Here is a 22,624-nt window from a genome sequence, read left to right as displayed (position 1 = left end):
CCAAAATAGTTGGTTTTATCTTAGAAGTAATATTTAAGTCAAAATCAGTCATGTCTAATGGGTCTTCTGGGAATTCTTGATAACTACTTCACTTTTTCAGATGTTTTCAAGCTATATGTTCCCCTGCATGAGGGAATATATATTAATCTTCACTCATATCCTGTTAAATAAAACAATGTGTGAGTAAGAGTTATGACCACATTCTCTGCTCACATCACTGATTCTTACAGAGAAGTTGCTCTACTGGGTTCTTTCTGTTTTTCCAAAATTATTGAATGCTATCAGCAGGCAGCAAGACCTGGAGCTTCTAGATCTAGTGCAAACTCCATAAAATTGATTTAATCATCCAGCAGCTTTAATGAGATTTGGGTCAATCCTTTAAAACTCTATTTGCCTTCAACAGTAATTTCCTTATACTGGCTGCAGTTTTAAATCATACCTCAAACCTCCAAACCTCAGCTCAGGGACCACCGTTTACTTAGGCAGTAGATTTGCTCTGACTACATTTAGAACAGCAAATACTGTGGTCAAACAGAGAAGAGTCAAATAGTTGGGACTGAGGAGATCTGAAAGTTCCATAATGTATTTTCCTTATTATGCTTTTTTTTTTTCCTTTGGACTCTCTGTAGTGCAGACCCCTTAACTGGATGTCCTTTTGCAGCTGGAGTGTATTGGATATGTTCCTATTGTGCACCTTGCAGTTCAGTTTCAATCCAGAGGAATTAATTTGCATTCCTTGCATTAACTAAAATGTTACACAGAGAAAAATCAACTTCCTCTTGCCACGCACACTCTACATATCAAAGCAGGAGGAATATTCCCTTTTCCTCCAGTAAATATCCTGAAAAGTAACATGTTGTGATGATACAAATTTCCCACTATTATACTTCGGGAACATCACATTTAGCCAAATTCAGAGCTCTGAAAGATAGGAGGTATGGAGTTAAGGTAAAAAAACACAACCTAGCTATTAACTACTGCTCTGTTTATATATTAGAAAAACTAATATGTACTAAAGTCAGAAATATGGTATCCTCTTTGTAAAGGCAAAGGGACTGTAAAATTTCAAACATAAAAAGCACACTGCACACGTGCCATCCATGTGGTGCTATAGTTCTGTGTAGTGAGACCAGTTCTGTTTGGATGGGGTGAATCACCTAAAAACAAATATGATGATAGCTTGTCCTAGATTGATTTAAGTATCTTAATGTAAGTAAGACCCAAGACTGAAATATTCAAAACACATTGTTAAAAAATGTGAGTTTTGCTGAACTCTGTAGTTTTGAGAGAGGCAGGAATCTTCCCAGCAACTTCAATCTTATTAAGCTGTTATTGAATTTCCAGTGTCAAAACCAGAAATGTTCTCGGTGGCATCAGCATCCAGTTCCCCATGTTTGTTGACATACAAATATATAGCTGAAGAGCCAGCAAGTGGTACAGCATGCTTTACACTCCCTGTGTGCTTCTCATCCAAACTCTACACCTGAGTACTGGAAAGCAGAATTGCAATGGGTTTTGAAATGTTTTGAGGACAGTCACTGAAGAGGAGGTGAAACTAGAGAAAGGCTCATGAACTGAAATTTTTATTCCATGGTATTTACCATAACTGAAATATATGAGTACTTTAGATTTTGTCTTTTTTTCTCACCTTTGTCATACTCTCTGCATCCCTCTGTCTCTGCAAGGGGACCCTCTTTACCCTCCAGTCTGAAACTGCTGCTGCACTTTCTGAGCACACATGATCAGGGTTAGGTTGCTCATGCACTCAGTCTAACCTGCATCTTTAAAAGCAGATTTGTAGGTGGCCACTGAATGTAAAATTCTGTTGTCCTTTAACTTCCTGGGGAAAATATATGTCATCAGGTACATTTTACAATAAGGTAGAAAAATGCTAGCTGCCAGAAAGCGCCCCTCCCGACTCCTTCTGTTCTCCCCCCTGCATCCCCCCTTCCGATCTCACGTCTGAGTCGGACCCTGACTCCCCTGTACTCTCCGGGGTTTCAGGACGTTTCCTGCGGTTTCTGGGTCTTGGAATCGGAGGCTTTAATATTATTTCCCGCTCCCTTTCCTCGAGAGCTTTTTCCCCCTGGCTACCTAAGGCTAGAGCTAATTTTTGCCGAGAGCTTTGCTCTCCCCCTCCTTCTTCTGAGGGTCCCGCAACTTCTCGTTGCTTTTCCAGTCTTTTCGACTGCACCGAAATGCCTTCTAGCATTATTCTTGCTGGCGAGAGCAGCTTTAATGCTGTCTCATCTTTTTTTTGTTGCTAAGAGATATAAATGTCTGCTAATTTCCTGCCAAAACCCTATTTCAAATAGCAGACGTGTCTCTGAGAATGGATAATTGAGCCTCACCCACAATAATAACAGATTTTTTAAGGTATGTGAAAAGTATGTATTCAAAGCTAATTGCACATTTGATTTATGTGCTTCTTGAACTCACATTCTATTTGTTTCCAGTTTATATTGTATCCTTAGAAATTGTAAGATGAGAGATAATTTTTAGAAGAAGTTGTTAAATTTAATCATTTACTATAGGATTTATTTTTAATATAATTAAAGAAAAATACTCTAAAATGCTTATCTTGGACTTGACTTTCTTTAGGGCAAATATCATAGGCTCTAAACACTTACAACTGTTGAAAGAAACAAATATTGTAATGCAAATACATACAAAAAATACAAACATCATAAATGCCCCATCACAAGAAAGTGCAGAAAAATACTTTGGATGAAACTAAATACTCCATTTTGATGTGACTGTCTTAATATTGTGTCTAGTAGGCAAATCAATGTAAGATAGTTTCAAAATGTTCTGTTTCGAAAGAGCTGGAATGAAATGAATTTAAATTCTTTAAGAAGTATTTTCTCTCTAAAGAAGCTAAAAGTACTTGAAAGTTTTCCCAAAGCATACTACTTCTGATAAATCAGAATTTTCCATTTAAATATTTCCAAAATATTACACCTAACTTCTAACATTAATTTAACAATAATGAGTTTATATTATACAACCTTCCACCCCAAAGTATTTTATATTTTTCACTTACTGAAAAATAAGTATATTGTTTATATTTCCATAATTTTATTGTATCTTTGAGCCTGCACTGAAGTGTTGTTTGTACTTAATATCCTTAATATCCATTCTGATTTCAGTTTCTACTAATATTGCCTTTGAAGATTGGGGTTCCAGGCAGTAAAATTCCCATAATATTATCTGTTTCCAATATCTCTGAGAGAAGACATGTTTACTGAAATCTTATACAATTTGTCAAACCTGAGCATTTCTGTGTTGATTATACTTTCAAATACCAATGCTAGCAAAATCAAAGATGCAATCTTTGTGTTTGAGAATTGCAAACACAGATCAGAAGGCTTTTTTCTAAGTATGCAAAGCACATCAGGGCCATTTGATGAAGGATATCAACTTTTGTATACAGCAAAACTGCTGAATTTCATAATAGATTATGTATTGACTGTGGTTTTTTCTGAATAGCTATGTATAGAAATTAATAAAAGTGCAAGGTAATATCATTATGACATTTGTCCTTCAAGTAATTCTATTGCAGAACTAATTCTAAAAGATGGTTTTCTCAAGAAAAAAATACAAAAAACCTATCATTCATACAGTTGAAAAGGTTTTGTAGACAAAAGCATTTTGTATTTGCAACTCAGAAGTCTGCAGCCCCAATACATTTAAGGCATGCTATTAAAATCCATTCAAGGTATCAGATTATTTTCAATTGTGTATGATGATTAATGCTAGAATTTTTGTTCTGGTGAAAAATTTGAGTGCAGTAAGAGACATTAGATAAGCTCTGTGTGATTTGAGTGCTACACATGGAAATTCATTCCTCCCATCATCACTTCCATGCCTTCATACCAAAGCCAGAAGAGGAGACAAATCACATACTACCCTCATGGAATCTTTTTTCTTGCCTGACAGTTTACATCAGCTACACTTCAATGCTTGTTAATATTCACCAAACCCTTATCAGATAGTCAGAACCTGAGAACCTCAAAGAATTCAAGGGCTGAGTAAGATGTTGAGACCATCAAAGCTACTGCACTGCCCAGAGACAGAACAAACTATCCTTCTATCATTTCTGATAGATCCTTCTCTAACTATTAAAGGGGATTTCACTGTATTGCCAAGCTTTCTATTCCTGACCTTACTTATCTTTATTATTAAAATAAATGATTGAATGCTGACATATAATCTGCAGATCATTACATCTTGTACTGCCCTTCACGAATGTGGGAATAGATTCTAATTGTCCTTCAGAGCAACTTTGTATTGGTTACAATTGCTGAATTCTGGTGAAATGTGCCTTTTTCCTCTTGAAGGCAAATATTACTACAAGATACTGTCCAATGAGCTGCAGTTACCTGCATTGTTAGGCATTTGGCAGGTTTGTCTCTAACCAGTTGTTTCCTACTGACACCTCAAGAATGCCCAAGTAAAAATCGCCTGTATGCAAGAAACAAACAGGATAATAGTAAGGTTTTACAAAACAGTTGAAAAGGGGAAGTTCTCTCTTCGAAATTCCACAGTATCTAAATTCATTGCTCTCTGTATTTATGAAGTTACACTCAAGATTTATGTTAATTTTCCAGCATCCTATTTAAAATATAAGATATTTGTAACATTTTCAGTTCAACTCAAATTTTGCTGAGCAGATAGCAAGCAATATTTTATAAATCTACCACAACTGGACAAGCTGTCAATAAGTCATCACATGAGGTAGAAAACAGCTCACAGTTCCATTCATAAGATGGTGAAAACAAAAGGTATGTTATAATGAGCTTGTCTACAAAACAAAAAAAATTTCCCCGAAGGCCAGAGACTCCCCACTTTTTCCTCAGTTTCTCTGGGAACCAATTACATCCCTTGAGTGTGCAAGCAACCTGTTCTCATCCTGTTTTTGGTTCTGACCAGCTTGATTTTTCAGCAATGTGACCAGGTGTGAACACATATCATCATCTAGGTGTAAATGGCAAAAGTAAGTGTGTACCAAATTTACAGTGCCTGCTCTGGCACACGGGGGTCTGCTGCTTTCTTGGGAGCAGACTAAACATGGACTCTATATGGAGCCAGGGATCATTTCTATCTGCTCCAAGTAATTCCTGATCAGCACTGTCTGCAAACACCAGCCATGGGAACAGCTTCTGTGACTCCACCATTATTACTCATTCAGATCTTCTAGAAACACTAAACTTGCCTACATCATTAGAACTGGAGGATCCTACCACTGTTAACTGCTCCTCCTTTCTATGTGTTTCACTGGCAAAATGTGTTTTCCTAGCTCCCTGACAGGCAGCTTCTATTCCTGATTGGAGAAGGGAAATCCCAGACAGTCCTTGCTGGAAACAGGAGCTTCCCTTTCCTTTCACCCTCCTATTAGCTGAATAGAAACAGGAGGCCAAGCCTATAAGGCACAGCTTATAGAATCAAAATTTAAAATCTAAATAGTTTATACTCTGAAGACAAACTGAAAGGCATCCACAGAATGATTTGACTCATGTCCTCATACATGTGCCAAACCACTAATCTGCCTGTAGATTGTATTTGTAGTTACACACGGAAAATATACTTATCTCCTGCAGTGTTTCAGTACAGATACTTTTTTCCCTACCCTGGGTCACCGAAATAAGGGGTGTAAAGCCACAAACAGAAGTTAATGGCAAAAATTCAGTCTTGTGTGTATTTAATATTTAAACTCTCAAAACAACCTTGTTGCAGACATCTAAATGCATGTGGTATCAAATCCCTCTCTTACAACTGTCATTTGTAGTGTTCCATGCCTGAAATTTATGAAAGACTTAAAGCAGTTATGTGAGTGAGAATACTGTGATCATAAAATACTGCTGTTTCCAATTCTTACCCTATGGGTTAACAATAAAGGGGATTTTCTCTCTAATTAAGAAGCAGTTAAACACCACCCCCCAAACAAATAAAGGTTACTCAGTTGTAATCTTATATTTTGATTTGTTATTTTGTGACATAACCAGATGTGAACAGCCACACAGCAGCAAAGAGCCCAGACCAGGCAGGAAGAAAACCAAAAGTCTCAATTCTCCAAAAGCAAGTGAGTCTCCAGACTCAGTTACTATGTAAACTCTATGCTTCTTAAGTCTTTAAAAGACTTAGTACAAGTGGCTTGTGGTTTAATCTTTTAATTCCATTGCTCCACAAGTTTCCTTGTAGGTTCATTGAGCAAGGAATTCAGCCTAGCTAATTGGGGCCCTTTATTGTAAAAGGGACTGGGTATGAAAAAATCTGCAGTACTGAGGCTTCTAGAAGAGTTTGGAAATTAACCTCCAAATTTATGTGACCTAAAAGCCATTATCTTTCAGGGATTCCTGTGTTTCAGACTGTTCACATTTACAATCAGATGCTTGCCATAGGAGACACTTCCTATCAGCAAACATCTGTGGAATGTACTCAAGCAGTTACAGCTAAACATACAAATTTGTGCCACCAGGTCAAAAAAAAAAAAAAAAAAAAAAGGCAAGGAGAAAATAAGCTTCACATTTTGAAGATGTTTTATAGATACTCTGCGTGGTTGTAAAAATTGCAGATTTGTTTGCCGAAAATCATCAAAATATGAATACATGCATTCCTGGTTGTTCTAATAATAATTCCGATTTAGATTATAAATTACTTCCGAAATTAAGTAAATATGTTTTAACACAGGTAGCCAGGCTTGGTTAGTACCCTGAAGTTAATGGTTCTATGTTGAATAACATAATTGAGGTGGATAAGGTACATGAAGAAGAGAAGCTTCTACCTTGTGATTTCTTGGAGAAGGAATACGCAGGATAGCCAGAGGCAGACTAGAGGCTGGCAAGAAGGAACCAATAATTTCTGCTTTTGATGTGATGTTTGAAATATACACAGGGAAGTTTCTATGTTATTTGTATGAATCTAGAATATTTTACTGATTTACATACATTTTATTTCCAAAAAATTTAAGTTTGTAAATTTGAGCAAAATGAATAACAGTATGAAAAAACGTGACAGCTATCCCAATTGTTTAAAAGTCTTTAATAATGAAAACATAAGTGTTGAAGTATTTTATATTAAAAGGTACCTTAGCTTTATCCTAAAGCTGTTTCAGAGACAAAACATAAGTTGAAAGTCAATATATGACATGATTCTTCTAAGATATTTATTAAAATTTTATATTACTATTAAATATTTTATTATTACATTAAAATATGTATTAATGCAAAATTTAAAATATTTTAAATTTTGAAACTTTTTAATCAGTGAAGAAACAAAAAGCCTTACAGACTACAAGGAAAAATGGGACATTTTTGTCACCTTTGAGTTTTGGATTTTTTAAATAACATACCATAAATGTAAGTGAAGTGATTTTGCAAACCTAACTTTATCCTAAAAATTGTGTTTGTTCATTGCCAGTATCCCCAATGCTGTAGTGAACATGAACACACAATTTCATGTCACAGACACAGTGTACACCACTGAATCATTTGGAGTCAGCATGGTTAATTTTTCTCAAGAGAAAATCCCATTCATGCAAGAATTTAGAATATGTTTTCATTTCAAAGTAAATCCATCTCCTTATTTTGGTGTGGCTCTGCCTAGCCACAATCTATGATTTGCACTGCAGTCCCTTCAGCTCAAGTTAGCCAGTTCCAAGGAGGTTTCATTTGATGTGATCTGGTGCAGTCAGAAGATGGGCTGCTCTGTCTGAACAGCAGGGCAGCTCCTTCCCTCAGCTAAACCCTGCGTGCCCAGAGCAACACAGAATCTACTCAAGAATTTTACTGGCAAAAGAAATGAAGAAAACTTTTTTTAAATGTGGGTCACTATACTTCTCAGAGTACATGGCATATGTTTGCAGAAATCCCAGTGAAATGCACAGGTGAACACAGCACATTCAAAGTAACATTGATTTAAATTTAGGGCTCACACCTTAGGATGTGCTCATATGTGTCAGCAGTGACCTGAGGTAACCCTGCAGTGCTGATACTCATTATTATGAAGCACATTTCCATTCTGTCATCGAAGCTTTCAGAAGATAATCTCACCCACCTTCTCCTTTAATGTCATGTTCAATCACCTAAGATAATTATGCAACCTTCTACTCAAGTGTAGGAAAGTATTCTTCCAGAAAAGTGGAACTCTTACCTGGCATGTTAGCTTGTAAGATACTTTTAGCTATTAAGTTTTTTCTTAGCCACAGTGCCAGCATTAAGCGCATCCTGGAATCAGCAGAGATTGCTGTTTTTGGAAAATCTGATTATGAAACTTCTGTTAAATGATGGTGAAACACTTTAAAAGTCTATGCTCTAGTTGCACAGTACAGTTGAACACAAAGGAACAATCCACCACAGTGCTCAGGGATTGCTGCAACTGAACCACAAAATGCATGACAAAGGCTATAAACTCTTATTTATCTATCTCAATAAGAGGCCTTATTTTGGCTCCTTTCTATCTGTTTGAAATGGGGACTTTTCCCCTTTAAAATGACATCTTGGAAGGCATAAGGCTGTATTATTTCATACACGAAAATAAAAACCAAGGAAATGGAAAATAGAAAATAAAAACCAAGGTTATGGAAATGTTTTTCATTAGATCTTCTCAATGAGTATTGTCAAATTAATGGCTGTGCAATTCTAAGAGAGCTACACAACTTACTTAATTTAGCAAATACCTATGATGTTTTTCAAATCACATTTATCAAATATGTTATTTATATGTGAACTTAAGGAAGGAGATCAACTTTTTTATATTACTATATTGTTCTTCAACTCAGGATTGCAAAGCACTAAGCAATGTTATCCCCAGCTGATGAGAGTTAGAGTTTGTGCATTCTGAAGGGGAAATGGCTTGAATAGTCACAAGGCAACCCCCAAACCTTCTAAACCTCAGTTTTTGGGACCAGAATTGGTCCCTTGGTTCCTGTGTTTAAATTAAGGCTATATGTATCAAGTGTGTGGCTATATCATGCCCCATAGGGCTCAGAAATGCATGCAAAGTTCTGAACGTATGAAAGTTCGTGGGTGCATTGGTGTTAACCTCAATTTATCATTTAGCTAGAATCTTTTTCACTAAATCATGTGAGCCTCTCATTAGAAACTTGTGTTCTAGTCATGAATTGTTTTCTAAACATGAAGTGAACAATTGTTTGCTAATGCATTTCAAGTGTCTTTTTCTAAACACTGACTAAAGTCCTCCAGTATCTTTCCTAAAGATGGGTTTCAGCAACCAGCTATGACTCTGTCTTTCCTCATCTGTTTTGGTTTGTACACGTGAAACTCAAGCTCTCCTCAACTGGAAGAAAATGTTAGATACCTCTCATAGACCAAGCACTCTTTTTGTAAGTGTAGTTCAATGAAAAACCAGAAACATTTAATGGTGATGCTTCTTAAGGGGTTTTTGATATACCCTGTGGAGAGGCACAGAGCATCCTTAGTGCCAAATGGCAAGAGCCATAAGTTCTGCAGCCCCATGCTGTATCACATTAACATTTGTCACTTACACGTCCCCTTGACTTCTTTTACAGATATTTTGAAAATGTTCCAATACATGCATAGGTTTCTAGTAAAAATGGGCTTATGGATGGATGGTAAATTAAGTATTTTTTACTTTAAATAATTCATATAATTTGGGAGAATATTCTTGTACATTCTCAGTCAAAATTCCTATCCACCAAGTTAGTCAGATAATAAGCCAAGATAATAAGACTTATTTTGAAATGAAAGCTGAACACATTTGTTTCTGGCATGGTCACACATTTGTTTTCATGCTGTCAGTTTGGGTTTGACATTAAAATCTCACAGAAATACAGACTTAGACTTCAAATTTATTTTGTATTTTTCTTGGGTAGCTTTTTTTAAAAGAAGATATTCATGTGAAACAGTTTGATTTCAACAGAACTGTATTTTTCCAACAATTAAAATATTGCCAGAACATTCTCAGCACTGCAGAGAAGGAAGGTGAGATGGATAACACTTCTATGTGAAGCTTCTGGTTCTCAAGAACTGCATATCAAAATACTTTTTTCCTGTTCTACTTGCTTCTCCAATTGCACTACCACATAAAAAACTAAATTCTACTGCCTTTTCCCTCAGAACTTGGTTCTGTGAGCTAGGAAGACTGGCTGCAGGACTGCAAGACATGAAAACCAAAGTGGTATCTCTCTCTATAGTGAGGGTGTTATGGGACATGAGGATATTGCTACACTGCACCCACAAGACAAGCGGTGCTCAAGGAAGTTGGAATAACAGAGCTTCCCCTTGTGGGAGCAAATGCATGGAGGCTGCCGTCAGGGAGAGGATTTTAACTCCTTAACCCTTGGGAGTACAGTGAATGACCCAAGTGTGATCACAGTTCAGGTGCTCAGAGCTGCACATTCACCTGGGACACCGATGCTGTGCAACAGGGAAGATGCAGCAGGACATGAGAGAAGCCCAGCAATGAGAAGCATCCTCCACTGAACTCTCCCCTTTCTATCCACATTTCTAATTAGACTAAATTTTTTCACATACAGCTTTGCACCCCAGACCCACAGATGATTCACATAACATAGGTAATCTCTAGATGGACAGAAAACTTAAAGTAGCACAGAAGGAAAGTGTAAAACACCTGGAAAGTAAGTTAACAGAAGTAATTCAAATGGAAAAAGAAAATTACTGCAAAAATAAAGAGCTAATATGAATAAGTAGCTAATCTTGGACTGCAACCCCCATACTGAAGTTTAGGCTACATTAATATTTTTAGAACAAATCCTAATTCTTCAAAGTCAAGGAGGGAGAGCTTAATTCTAACTGCGATATCTGTGCAAAAAATTCAACCACACAAAGAGACCACACAACAAGAACCCCATTCTCTACTTTCAGAGTTCAATGTAAAATATTTAAAGAAGAATTACAGGGATTTCTCTGAGCTCTATCTAATACAATTGCCAGTTGGGATATTTTTGCCCTAACAAATCCCTTAAGAAATACCATGAAGGAGTTCAAAATGCACATACATGTCACAGTAGACACTGCAGTTGAGACAGCCACAATACACAGAGCATCATCATATAATAGCAGAAAGCACCAACCCATACAGTACAAGACCACTCCAGAAGGCTTTAAGCACCTGCATCTGCCCTCCTTGTTCTCTTGCCCAGCCCTTTATACCCCCCAGTTCATGCACTGCACCTGTGTGTCCTCTCTGCTTTGTGTGATTGGGCAGCACACCCTGGCACTCCCTGGCTCATCACCTTCAATGCTGGTCACCTGTCCTGCACAGCTGTAGCCCGTTGGGGATGAGCCCCACTCCCAGCCACCACAAACTGTGCCTAACACACACATTCTTTTGCATTTTTCATACTCACACTTTCCCCATTCATATCAGTAAGAATTTATTCACCAAAAAAAATGAAATCTGATGTAATTTACCTACCATTTGAGTACAGAAATGTTGTTCTGCCTACTAAAGTAAAATTTCATTCTAATACAAACTATGTTTTGGGAGCCCAAGTTTTGAAAATATTTTTTTTTCTTTGTGAACACAGGGAGTACAGAGAGTCTACTGTTCATTCAAGTATTTTCTATCCTAGGACAGTGTACTCACATTTCTTGCAGATTTTATCTTTACCATTCATGTTTTGAGGTGTTTATGAGCCCACGACTTTCTCAAGAGCAGGAAAGCTACATTTCAGGATGCAGAAAAGAACTGTGGTACTGGTAGTAGTGTAGAAAGTCACCAAATCTAATCAGCTCTCAGTTACCAGTAGGGGATTATCTGGGTTACGGATTAACTGTGCAACCCTGAAAGGGAACCTGCTGCATGATGCATTCTTGAGTCCAGCAGAGAGATGAACCTTCTTCCTTGTCACGCTTCTCACCCAGCAATAAAGTCAGCACAGACTACTTTCCCCCAGATTAATTTTCATATTTTCTTGTGTTGCATTACTGAGTTATCCCACCATCCACTGCCCTGGGGAGTCAAAAACAGTGTGGCCATAGCACATATTTCAGAGAAATGTGGATAACATTCTGACACGAAAATGTGCCTAGGCAGAATCACAAGTGACCATTAGACTTCTGCACAATATTAGGAGGATTTTGCAAGCTTTTAGAAAGAGAGGTGATTATAATCCTCTCCTAGGACATGATTATCTATGTCAAATTAATTCTATATTCAAAAGTACAGAAGTGCTGTTAGGATCACAGAGAGCGTTAATATGGTTGTAACCGTCTGTATGCCCCAAAGGTAAATAACATTTGCATGTGGTGCTCTGACACTTTCTTGAGGCATGTTCTTCCTTCTCTGTGCATAATTCTCACCACTTCAATTTTCCTTTGAAGCTTGCATCTCATTAAAGCATTTCATTTTGCCTAACAATGTGTGAGCAGAACCATAGGTATCACAAATCAGCATATTGACAGCAAAGAAACTATTGCATTGTACATACAAAAACTGAGCTCTGTGTGTTTGGGGTTTTTTTCACAAAGAGAGGAGAAGACTAAACTATGTTACCATGAAAGTGGTATTTTTCTTAATATTTATTATTTTTTTGCCTTAAGCATACTATTACAAAATATATCTTCTGAATTTCAGATGTCTGTTAGTATTAATTTCAGTCAGATTTTTCCTTAATGTATCAGAATATTTAGGAAGTGGAAATAGTGAAGTCAAAATAGTGTCTCATAGGTTGAACAAGAAACAAAAATGGAAGTAGTGTTTATCAGAAATATATACCACCAGTAATGCATATAACTTTCTTTTCTAAACCCTAGGGTTCACCCATTAAACTAATATTTGCCTATAAAGTTAAAAGGCAGATTAAAAAAATCATGTGAGTTATAGTTCTTAGTTTGACACTAAGAGCATTGATGGTAAAAGCAAAGTAGAATCCCTAAAACTGGGAATACTGCTACATAGAGTTCACTTCTGCTATAGCAGGTTGATTTTTATGTTGCAAAGATTATATCAGAAACATACTGATCTAATACCTGATTTCAAGAGTCAAAGAATGTTCTTGCAAGTGTGGACAAAGAAAAGATTATTCTGTGAGCAATACTGAAAGTTCCTGAATAATCTATGGTTTAGATATGAGTGCTTTAGATGGCTAAAAAAGCAAATAAATCAATAAAAGCTATGTTCTCTGGCTCACAGTGATAAGATTTATTTACAGCCAAATGAAGGATGATTTTTTAAGAGAGAAGAGGGAACTCTTGGTTTTCCTCTGCAGATCAGTCTAAGCAACTGAACACCATATAGTTATAAATAAATAAAAAACTTTAAAGTGCATATCATTAACTTTTTCAGTTTAATGAGAAGTTTTAAAAACTGCAATGACTGACAGGTCTGTAGGAGTTTTTTGGTTTTGTCTTACCAAAAGCAGGTTGCTTTAACTTTAGCTATAACTCCCATGCAGAGCTGTTCTCAAGTATCATTAAGAAGAGAGATTTTAAAAAGGCCATCACTATTTCTGGACAGAAATATTATTGCACATATATAAAGATGTATGATATATATTTATAAATATATACAGAATGTAACACATAAAATAGACTCCTAAAAATATGAGAGAGTTCACATGTACATGTGCTTCGTGTCCAGTCTTGCAAATCTGAAGGGAAAATTTTGATGGGTAGCTCAAAAGACCTGTGGCTACATAAAGAAAAACAAAATTGCAGGTATTTTGTCTACAATATTTTGCCTAACAGCCAGACTGTCACTAAATGTAATTCAGAAAGTTACCTAAATAAATGCCTGCATATCTTCTGTTTTGGAAGAGCTTTGTCAGGAGCTGAGTAGTGGTTTCCATCCAAGCAACAATGTTCTGAACCTTGCCATGTTCGTGCTCAGCAAGTGCCTCACTGAATGAGGGTATGTCAGTAAGATTCATTGGGCAAAATCCTACTGATAGCCACACTGAAACAGCAGATTTGTAGCAGTATAACTGCAAAATATGTCTGATCTTTAAATAATAGCTTGAAATACAAGTGGGATTGTGTGTTTGCATTTTGGATGTTTTTATTTAATAATATCCTTTTAAATTACAAGAGAGACTATACTTTCTCACAACAGATGAAAGAATGTTGTTCTTGTTTCAACACCTCAATAATTAAAAGCAAAACAAGTAAATTTAACTATACAAAATTTTTATATAAAAATATTTTAAAAGTTTTATTCTGAGTTTTTGTTTAGTTGAGATTTATTTTTATGAAGTGCCATAAACCTCTGTCATACTATAGCTACAAAAAGAGAAAGCAGCTTTTTTTACAAAAAAATGGTAAAAGTTAATCAGATTTTTCTCTGTGTCTAGTGATCGATTTTTGTGGATATTGACTAGCAGGAGGAAAACATCAGACAAAAAGACTTTAATTTCATACCAGCAGTGTTTATTTTGCAATGGGGCTATGAGTTTTGTGAAGACTGGAAGTATAAAAGCAGAGTGGACTCAATGAACTGAAGAATGCAGTAGGAGGGGAGGTAAGACGAGCTGTAAAACTAATTGGTGTCCAACGTGTTTTGGACTGCATTTAATTTTCTTGAGGGGAAGAGAGGTCAAGAATGGAATGAAGTCAATGGGAATAGGAATAAGAAAGTGGAAAGCAAAATGGCCAGTATTAAAAGGTCAGCGAATATCCCAGGGACAGGAAATGAACTTTAAACAAAAGTATAAGGTAGTATTTCTATCCACGTTTGGGAGTTGTTAAAATTAGTATTAAAAGAAGGAAACTTAAATAACCAGATGTTTCTCGTATGAAAGCTTGTTTCAGTCTGCTTTCAATTTATTGGAGGCCTTAGTAAGACCAAGATTTTGTGTGCAATGCAATTAGGAAATGAGTATTTCAGCAGAGTGCTAATGTTTTTTAAATATTTTAAAAGACTTCGATATTTCACAGTGACTTGCTTCCTGTTACAATTTTGTACTCTTTCTCTTGAAAGAAATCTCCATCCTGAATTGGGAAAGTAAATGTCTCACAAGCTTTAATACAGAATTTAGCCACAACAGCCATCCTGCCTGCATCAAGTTAATACATGGACACTTTGCAGTCTACCTTAAGATATTTAGGCTATATTAATAAATTCATACATGACCTGTAAAGTCACGTAATATTTTAAATTATGTTACTTAGAGCATCAGATTTGCCCCATAAAGGCATAATTTTTCATTTGAAATAGTTTCTCTCACTAAAGCTTTGGCTAAAATTGAGTCAAGAGAGGGTTTATTCTTGCTCCTGGTTCATTTGTGTGAACATCAGAATGAAAGAATTTCTTCCCACCATATTTAGGTTTTCATCCAAAGCCTGCTAGTTTTAGCAAGAATCTTTCATTTTTCTTAAACTGGCTCTGAATCAGCATCTTTGTGTTCTGACCTGGCTGGACAGCACAAATTTTTCTGCTCCAGAATATATTTAATTCAAAACATCCACTGTTTTTATCAGTTGCACAGCTCCACTCTTCTCTTTCCTTCTCAGTGCAGCAGGTAATTTATAGATGCTGAAATCATATGGAGTAGCTCTGTTGAAGGCACTGACCTGGAAGCAGCAAGAAGGGCAGTGCATGGGCCACCAAGAAGCCCAGAAGAGGAAGGAGAGGTCCTAGAGCATGAGGGATGCACTATAACTGGCATCACCAGAAGTTGCACACCCAGGGGAGAATATTTGTTTTATGAACAAATCTCCCTTTGCCATGGTTGCCAAAAAGCAGCCTCAGCTGTTGGAATTACAAGTTTACTAAGAATACTTTGTAGTAAAACCACCCAAAGTAGAGGAAGCTAGTTTTTTAAAAATCACTGCTTGACCATGTCAACTTTTACTCAGGCCAAATGTGAGAACATGATGTCAGTTATAAACACATCCCATTTTCAAGAGAAATTTTTATTTCTTTTCCTTTCAGTGACTATAAATCTCAAACCAATGGACCTGAAATCATACAACAGCTTTGTAAATACAGTGCCATGCTTCCTTTAAAGATTTAAATTACATTGGTGCTAAAAACTGGGTGTTAGGCTTCCAAATTCTATTTCTTATGCAGTATGAACTCATGGAGTGACCTCATAGGGTGAGCAGGGTAATTTATTATCATTTCTTTTTGAGACATTTCTGATAATACTTCAAAAGAATGAAGATAACAAGTACCATACCCAAGGACTGTGTGGATTTATGTTTACATTCATGTGGCATCTTCTCTTAGAGATTTTCCAGGAATTTTATGAAGGTGGAATGAATTTTTTGTGGAAATTCGAAGAAGTTTACCATGTAAGGATCAGTACCTTCAATGTACCAGTAATGCCTTGGTAATTTTTTTTGTTGTTGTTAAGGAAGTATGAAGCATTTGAATGTGAATGGGCCTGCACCAGATTATCTCATGTTCAGCAAGATAACATTAAGGGAGACTTACCCATTAGCCAGATATGAAGTAAATACTTTTTAAAAGGGCAGAAGAATAACATATCCAGCAAGAAACTGCCAGGGGATTTTGCTAAAAAGCACAGAAGGGTCATTGCAAAAGAAAAAAAACCCCAAACTTCAGAAAAATATTTCCTGTGTAGGCCTGAAGAATAAAATGGAATAGTTTTGAGTTAGTGGAAAGTAATTTAATTCCCTTCTTTTTCCCCATTTCCCTCTTTCCTCTTCCTTCCTTTTCACCCCCCATTTTTTCTCTTTTCTTGACCAAGTTAAAGGCTTGCAAGTCTTCACACAAGTTTCCAAAATGCAAGTTGTCTTCCCCTGGGACTGCTATGGCTCATATCTTCCCACAAATGTCCCTGAAGTCTCTCCTTTAACATAACTCCTATGTAAGTGACCGGACCTTTCCTACTGGTATCAAAGACCCATATGGCACTGAAAATGAAAGCTGGGCAGATCATTCTTCCTAGAGCCACAGTGCAAGGATAAACATCTAGACTTTATTTGTGCTGTGCTTAAGAACATCACCAATTCATTCTTACTCTACTTTATATTCATAATTAAGCAAGAAGAAAAGCTAAGAGCAATTATTTTGAGAAGCTAAATAGATCCCTCATTACCTAGCATATGCATTTCACTCAGTGAAGACCAAGAAACCTCAAAGACTAATCTCTCATTAATACACGACATGTTCACAGAATGCCTGCCAGAACTGGGAAGTCAAGTTTAGATGGAAACTTGGCATGGAGTTACTGGCTTGTCCCTTTGAGGTTTGGGAAGGAAAGGAAAAGAAAAAGCAGTGAATAAAACCCTGTTTGCATGCTTGCATGCTGTACATATGAGAAGACTTTTTAACTTCATTTTCTCCTTAAAGAACAGTGAAACTGTAAAGATTCCATGTGTGTTCTTATAAACTGTGCTTTTCACACATCTTTTGTTAGACACATGGAATGTTAACTGAAAGGGCTTATCTTAAAAATCAGCAGGGTAGTTGGAATGCAATTTTACAAAACCTGGCCATCTTTCAACAAGAGTGGGTGGATTTTCAATGCAGCAAATGTTTGTGTATTAAAAAGTATTTGCCATGGTGACAAAGCTTGGAGAAACATCCCATTAGCCACAGACGGGAAGCCTTTGCAGATTGTTCTGATTATCCATGCCCAAAACTTAGTCTGGCTCTGTTTATACGGCATTTCCGATAAAAAAAAAATAATTCAACATACCCCTAAAACCTGAGCAAACTGTTTGCACTTACTTACACATGCCTTGTGCTGTATTTTCTGGCTCAGATTCAACACATGATTAGATTCTTACTTTCCTGGAACTTAAAACATGTGCTTACAGCTAAGCATATGCTTAAATATTCTGCTGCTCTGGGACCCAAGACGATGTTCCTATATTCGTGGTACAGCCAGGACATCTTGTGAGACAAATAGGAATTTTAGACTAAGACCTCTAATCTACAGTTCAGTAAAGAGATGAATAGAACAAGTCAATAAGGGTTTGTGGTGAGGTGAGGGACTGCATGAGGGAACCTGGGAGAGCATCTGGGCATACTTTGCACGTGTCTGTCCAAAAATCTTGCCTGCATGGATCTGGGGCAATTGCATTAATCATGGTCCCAAGATGGTGTCATTAAGAGTTGGCGTATTCTACCATTGTGATTTTGGTTAAGAAACCTGTAACAAAAAAGACATTAAGTTGCTAGGGCACTGCCATTTTCTCATTATTCATGCAACATAGCTCTTCTCTCCATGCAATATAACAATTTTGAGACCAACAATTTGGGATGTTAGAATATTACATCTCACTGGAAATTTAGGAGTCTCCCTCACTAGAAATATGAAGTTCTAATTTCTGCTCCTCTTGAATAGTAAGCATGTGCTTCTTTTGAATAGCAAGCAAGCAATGTGGAACCTGCAGAAGTTAGACTGTCACCTGCTGTGGTGAAAGGAAAGAAAAATCACTGTGTCAATTGGTATCCCCTGGAAAATACTCAATTCTAACTGTAATTAATAGGTGCAAGCAGAGTGGTCAGAATAGCCCTGTAAACTGCATGTGGGATCATTAGAGATGGGAGAGGAAAAAATTACAGGTCAAACCCAATCTGAAACACATGTAAGTGCCTGATCAAGATATGAACTCATTGGTTTGATACCTCTGGCTCATATGTAATAATCAGAGATGGATTAAAACATTCCAAAGTGTGAAAACCCTGAAAAAGTAAAATGTCTTTAAAAACAGTAAGAACTGTATTAAGCCCTGTTGAATACAACACAATGTTTCTTGAAATACAACACAATGGATATTCTTTATGTCATATATACTTGGGTTCTTTTGCAAATATTCTACAGGAATTAAACGAAATAATAGACTTAAACAGTTAAAAGTGTGTGTGCCTCCTATTTTTTTCATTTTGTAACATTCTTCCGAGACATAACCTGGGAAGCTTGAAAAAAGACTCATTTTACTCCTATTTTCATCAACAATGTTTATAGGCAAATGATCTTTTATGTGCTGGAATGAATGACTATGCAATAAAACTAAGTATCCTACAGAACACTGCTTTGAAGTTATACTTGTCTGCCCAAGGTAGATGACAGACAGTGTCAGGAAAAGGGATAAAAAATCTTAAAGGTCATAGCCAGGTCAAAACAAATAGGTCACAGCAAATTAATCCTGATCATCTGACCACTGTGGAGCAAGAAAAGGGCAGTGTTCAAGCTCCAATCTGCTAAAATTTAGTGGGAAGATATAAAACAATTAGCTGTGACACTGACTTCTTTCTTCTCTTCTGTTGCTGGACATATAAGTTCCTCAAGGAGGATAAAAATAAATATAATTTTAAAATATTCTACTTAATGATTTATGTAACCAAAAGAAGTTTTTTCATCACAGTTAAGCTGAGCTGGTCATTTTTTACTCCAGTGCTAGTTTTGTCCGGGTAAAATCCACAGAACAATCAAAAATATTTTATATTTTCTGTGAAAATTTCATAGAAATTATTACTTCTCTTCCAAATTTGGTTCAAAACTGTGTTGTGATAAGAACGAAATCAATATTACCACAATTATCATTGGCTTTTATTGAGAAAAAAATTAAGACAGTATTATCTTTTTTAGAACACTTTTTCCTCATAACTGATAAAATGTTACTATTGCTCAGAGTAAGGCTGTCATTTATGATCAAAATGGCCAGCAAATCCTTCATGGAGTTTTGAATAAATCTATTAGACTTTTTGTCAGAATATAAGAATATCTAGACACTATGTAACATTTGCATGTCCAACCATACTTGCTGTTTTCAATGTGCTTAGATGTACAAAGCTTTAGTACATGCATTTCCTAGATTGTATAAGTGATGCTCTTTAGAAGCAGCAGAAAGGAAATATTGCTCCTAAAAATACTTGTACTTAAGCTAAAACTACTTAAATTGAAACTGCAAGTTGATAGGACTGTAAACCTCTCTGGAAATGGATGGAATTTTCATCAGAATCCCCTTTTCTGACTATTAGTCTTTAGGTGCTCTCTCTGATTTTCTTTTCTGATCATGCCTACTAGCTGTGCTAGAAAGAAAAATTATTTTTTCCATCACTTCCATCTCTCCTTGGTCCGTGGGAGGCAGGCAGGACTGAGTCTAAGTAAGCTGTATTGGAAAACCAGCTCTGGGTAAAGCTGCTCAGAGCTGAGAGCCCTTCTGTGTCAGAGCTCACCCTGCTCCTGGGGCACTGGGCCCCTCCCCTGCCCTCAGCCTCAGATGCTGCGTGTGCACAACCTCCTCCAAGCTGTCCATGCCTCTCCTCTCATTTTTCCTTAGCTTCCTTTAAAGCAGCCCACTCAGTTTGTGAACAACTGTTCTCAATCATTTTCTTATCTGAGGTATATCTGTCTCAGGAATGTTTCAATAGCAGGGCTACAACTCTTTCTGCAACTTACAACATTCATGTAACAGAGTGTAATACACAAAATCTCTTCTGTGCTGAACAGGTACAAAATGAACCTCTCAAATTATTCATCACTAAAGCCCTCATTAAGATTAACCTGAAGTGATTGCCTGGTGATCTCAGACATGCCAAAGTCTGTCAGAATCAGCCTGTGGGCCCTGACATCTGGAAGATTTTGCATGCTTTCAAACTGGTTTCTACCACGCCTGCTACTACCAGCTGCAAAGTGCTGAGCGAGACAGAAATCCATTTGAGACCAGTGGAAAGGAAGTAGAAGATTGCAGGTTATTTAGCTGAAATGGGCCAGCTAGAAGGAAAAGCAGATACATGTAGTCCATATTCTGAAGAAGACTACAAATATGATAGGGGTAAGGATGCACAACTAAGAGGCATTTTTAAAAAGGCATTAATGTAATAAATATATCAATTAACAGTGTGATCACTTTACTTATGTGCTATAACTCTTCCTGCCCAGCACTGAATTCCAGGATAATGTAACTACATTTTCTGCTTAATCTATCTCCTAAAGCTTGTAGATATCCTAGGAATGAAGAGAATTTCCACTATTTTATTATATACTCCTGTAATAGATATTGTCAGCTGAAATCTACAGCAAACATCCCTCTGTCAGAAGAGGGAGCAGACTAGGTCAAACTTTTAAGTGAATGTGAAGGAGGATTACCTTTGGAAAAATACAAACACCCCCAAAACATCCTGATTCCATAAAATCAGAAATACTGCATTAAAATTACAGCATTCCGAAGTTATTTTAGAACTTATTTTGTTTTCTGAGAAGAACTTTACATTCATCATGTCTCTGTGATATTTTATATCTGCCAAAGTAAACCGGAGCAAAAGAGGTTGCATACCGGGAAGTGATAATTTGTGGTGTCACATTTCAGTATATGGAGTTTAAATATTTATGTGCAAAAGTAATTTAGCTATAAGCCTGTTTCCTGTTTTAAACCAGATGCTGTTGCATAAGCTAAAAATATTTAAGAAAAAGTCTAGAATGATAAGAGATTTAATTTGTAAATGTCCCCTGTACCTAGTGTCAAAGGACAATCCTGTGGGTTTGAAAAAGCAATTGTCTAGTCTTGTGTGTGTTTCAGTCTTGATGCTGAGATGTAGAACTCATTTCTGTGCATTTGCACAGTGGTACTTTTAATACAAAGAAGAATTTGCATTTACAATAGTTACATTTCCCTGAAAATCATTATATTTATACTTTCCCCTTGGAAAGCTTGGGGTGATTTTTGTTTTGTTGTTGTTGGTTGGTTGGGTTTTTTGTTTATGCATGTGGGAGTTTAAAGTATAAACAAGGAAGAAAGAATGGGAAGCAGCAAGATATTTAATCAATGATTAGAACATTCCTTCCAGATCTCAGCTCCTGCAGGTACTGTGGTAAAGAACACAAAAAGAGTTAACCATGACCATAAATTAGGTATGTCTTTAGAAGGCTGGAGTTTGCTATATGATATTAAATTGGAAGAGGTTAAAGCTCCTCATAGAAAATATAGGCCTTATTTCAAATGCACAGAATTTAGCCTTAACAATCAATTAAAACAATGTAAAACCTGTCACTAAACAAAATTAAAACCAGCTTTTCCATCTGTATTTCAGTATTTCTCTTGAATTGGGACAAAACTATCTTAAAATCAAAACAATGAGGTAGGGCACAACTCAAACCTGCAAACTATCTACAATAAATAAAAGCCACTCCATTTCTCATAGCTGTTTGCAGACTCTGATGATATTTTCTTCCAACTACAGTTAACTGCAATGGGTGTTAAGAATGACAACAAGCTCCAACAAAGGAATATGTACCATGTGGTAATATGACACTATGATATCAAGGCACTGACTTATCAGCTTCTTTTCCTTTTTTTCTCCACAATACAAGTGTTTGATCCTTACAGTTTCCTATTCTCCACGTTCTGTAGCCAGTTCAGGAAGTATCCATTTTTAACAGGAGGGTCCAGATACACTCCTCACTTGCCATCCCTACAACCACAGGCAATAAGGAGCTCTGCATAGGCACTACTGGGAGAAAATAAAGCACTGGCTTGCCCTGGTTTCTACCATGAGATTTTCTCATACCTTACCACATATTCATATACTTGTGATCTTGGATGACCTACAAATATTCCAGAAATCCTAGAGCCAAATACACCTTGGTTCAGTACCTGTGGAGCTGGGGAGATGGTTGTAATTTTTTGCCTTTGTTTTTTCCATTGTATTTGGGACATGCAATATGTGATGTTCAGCAACATGAAATCTTGGAAGCAAATTGAAT

This window comes from Ammospiza nelsoni, chromosome 7 (genome assembly GCF_027579445.1).
Source record: "Ammospiza nelsoni isolate bAmmNel1 chromosome 7, bAmmNel1.pri, whole genome shotgun sequence".
In the NCBI taxonomy this organism is placed as follows: Eukaryota; Metazoa; Chordata; class Aves; order Passeriformes; family Passerellidae; genus Ammospiza; species Ammospiza nelsoni.
The sequence above is the reverse complement of the archived record's forward strand: the minus strand, read 5'-3'. Positions refer to the sequence as shown.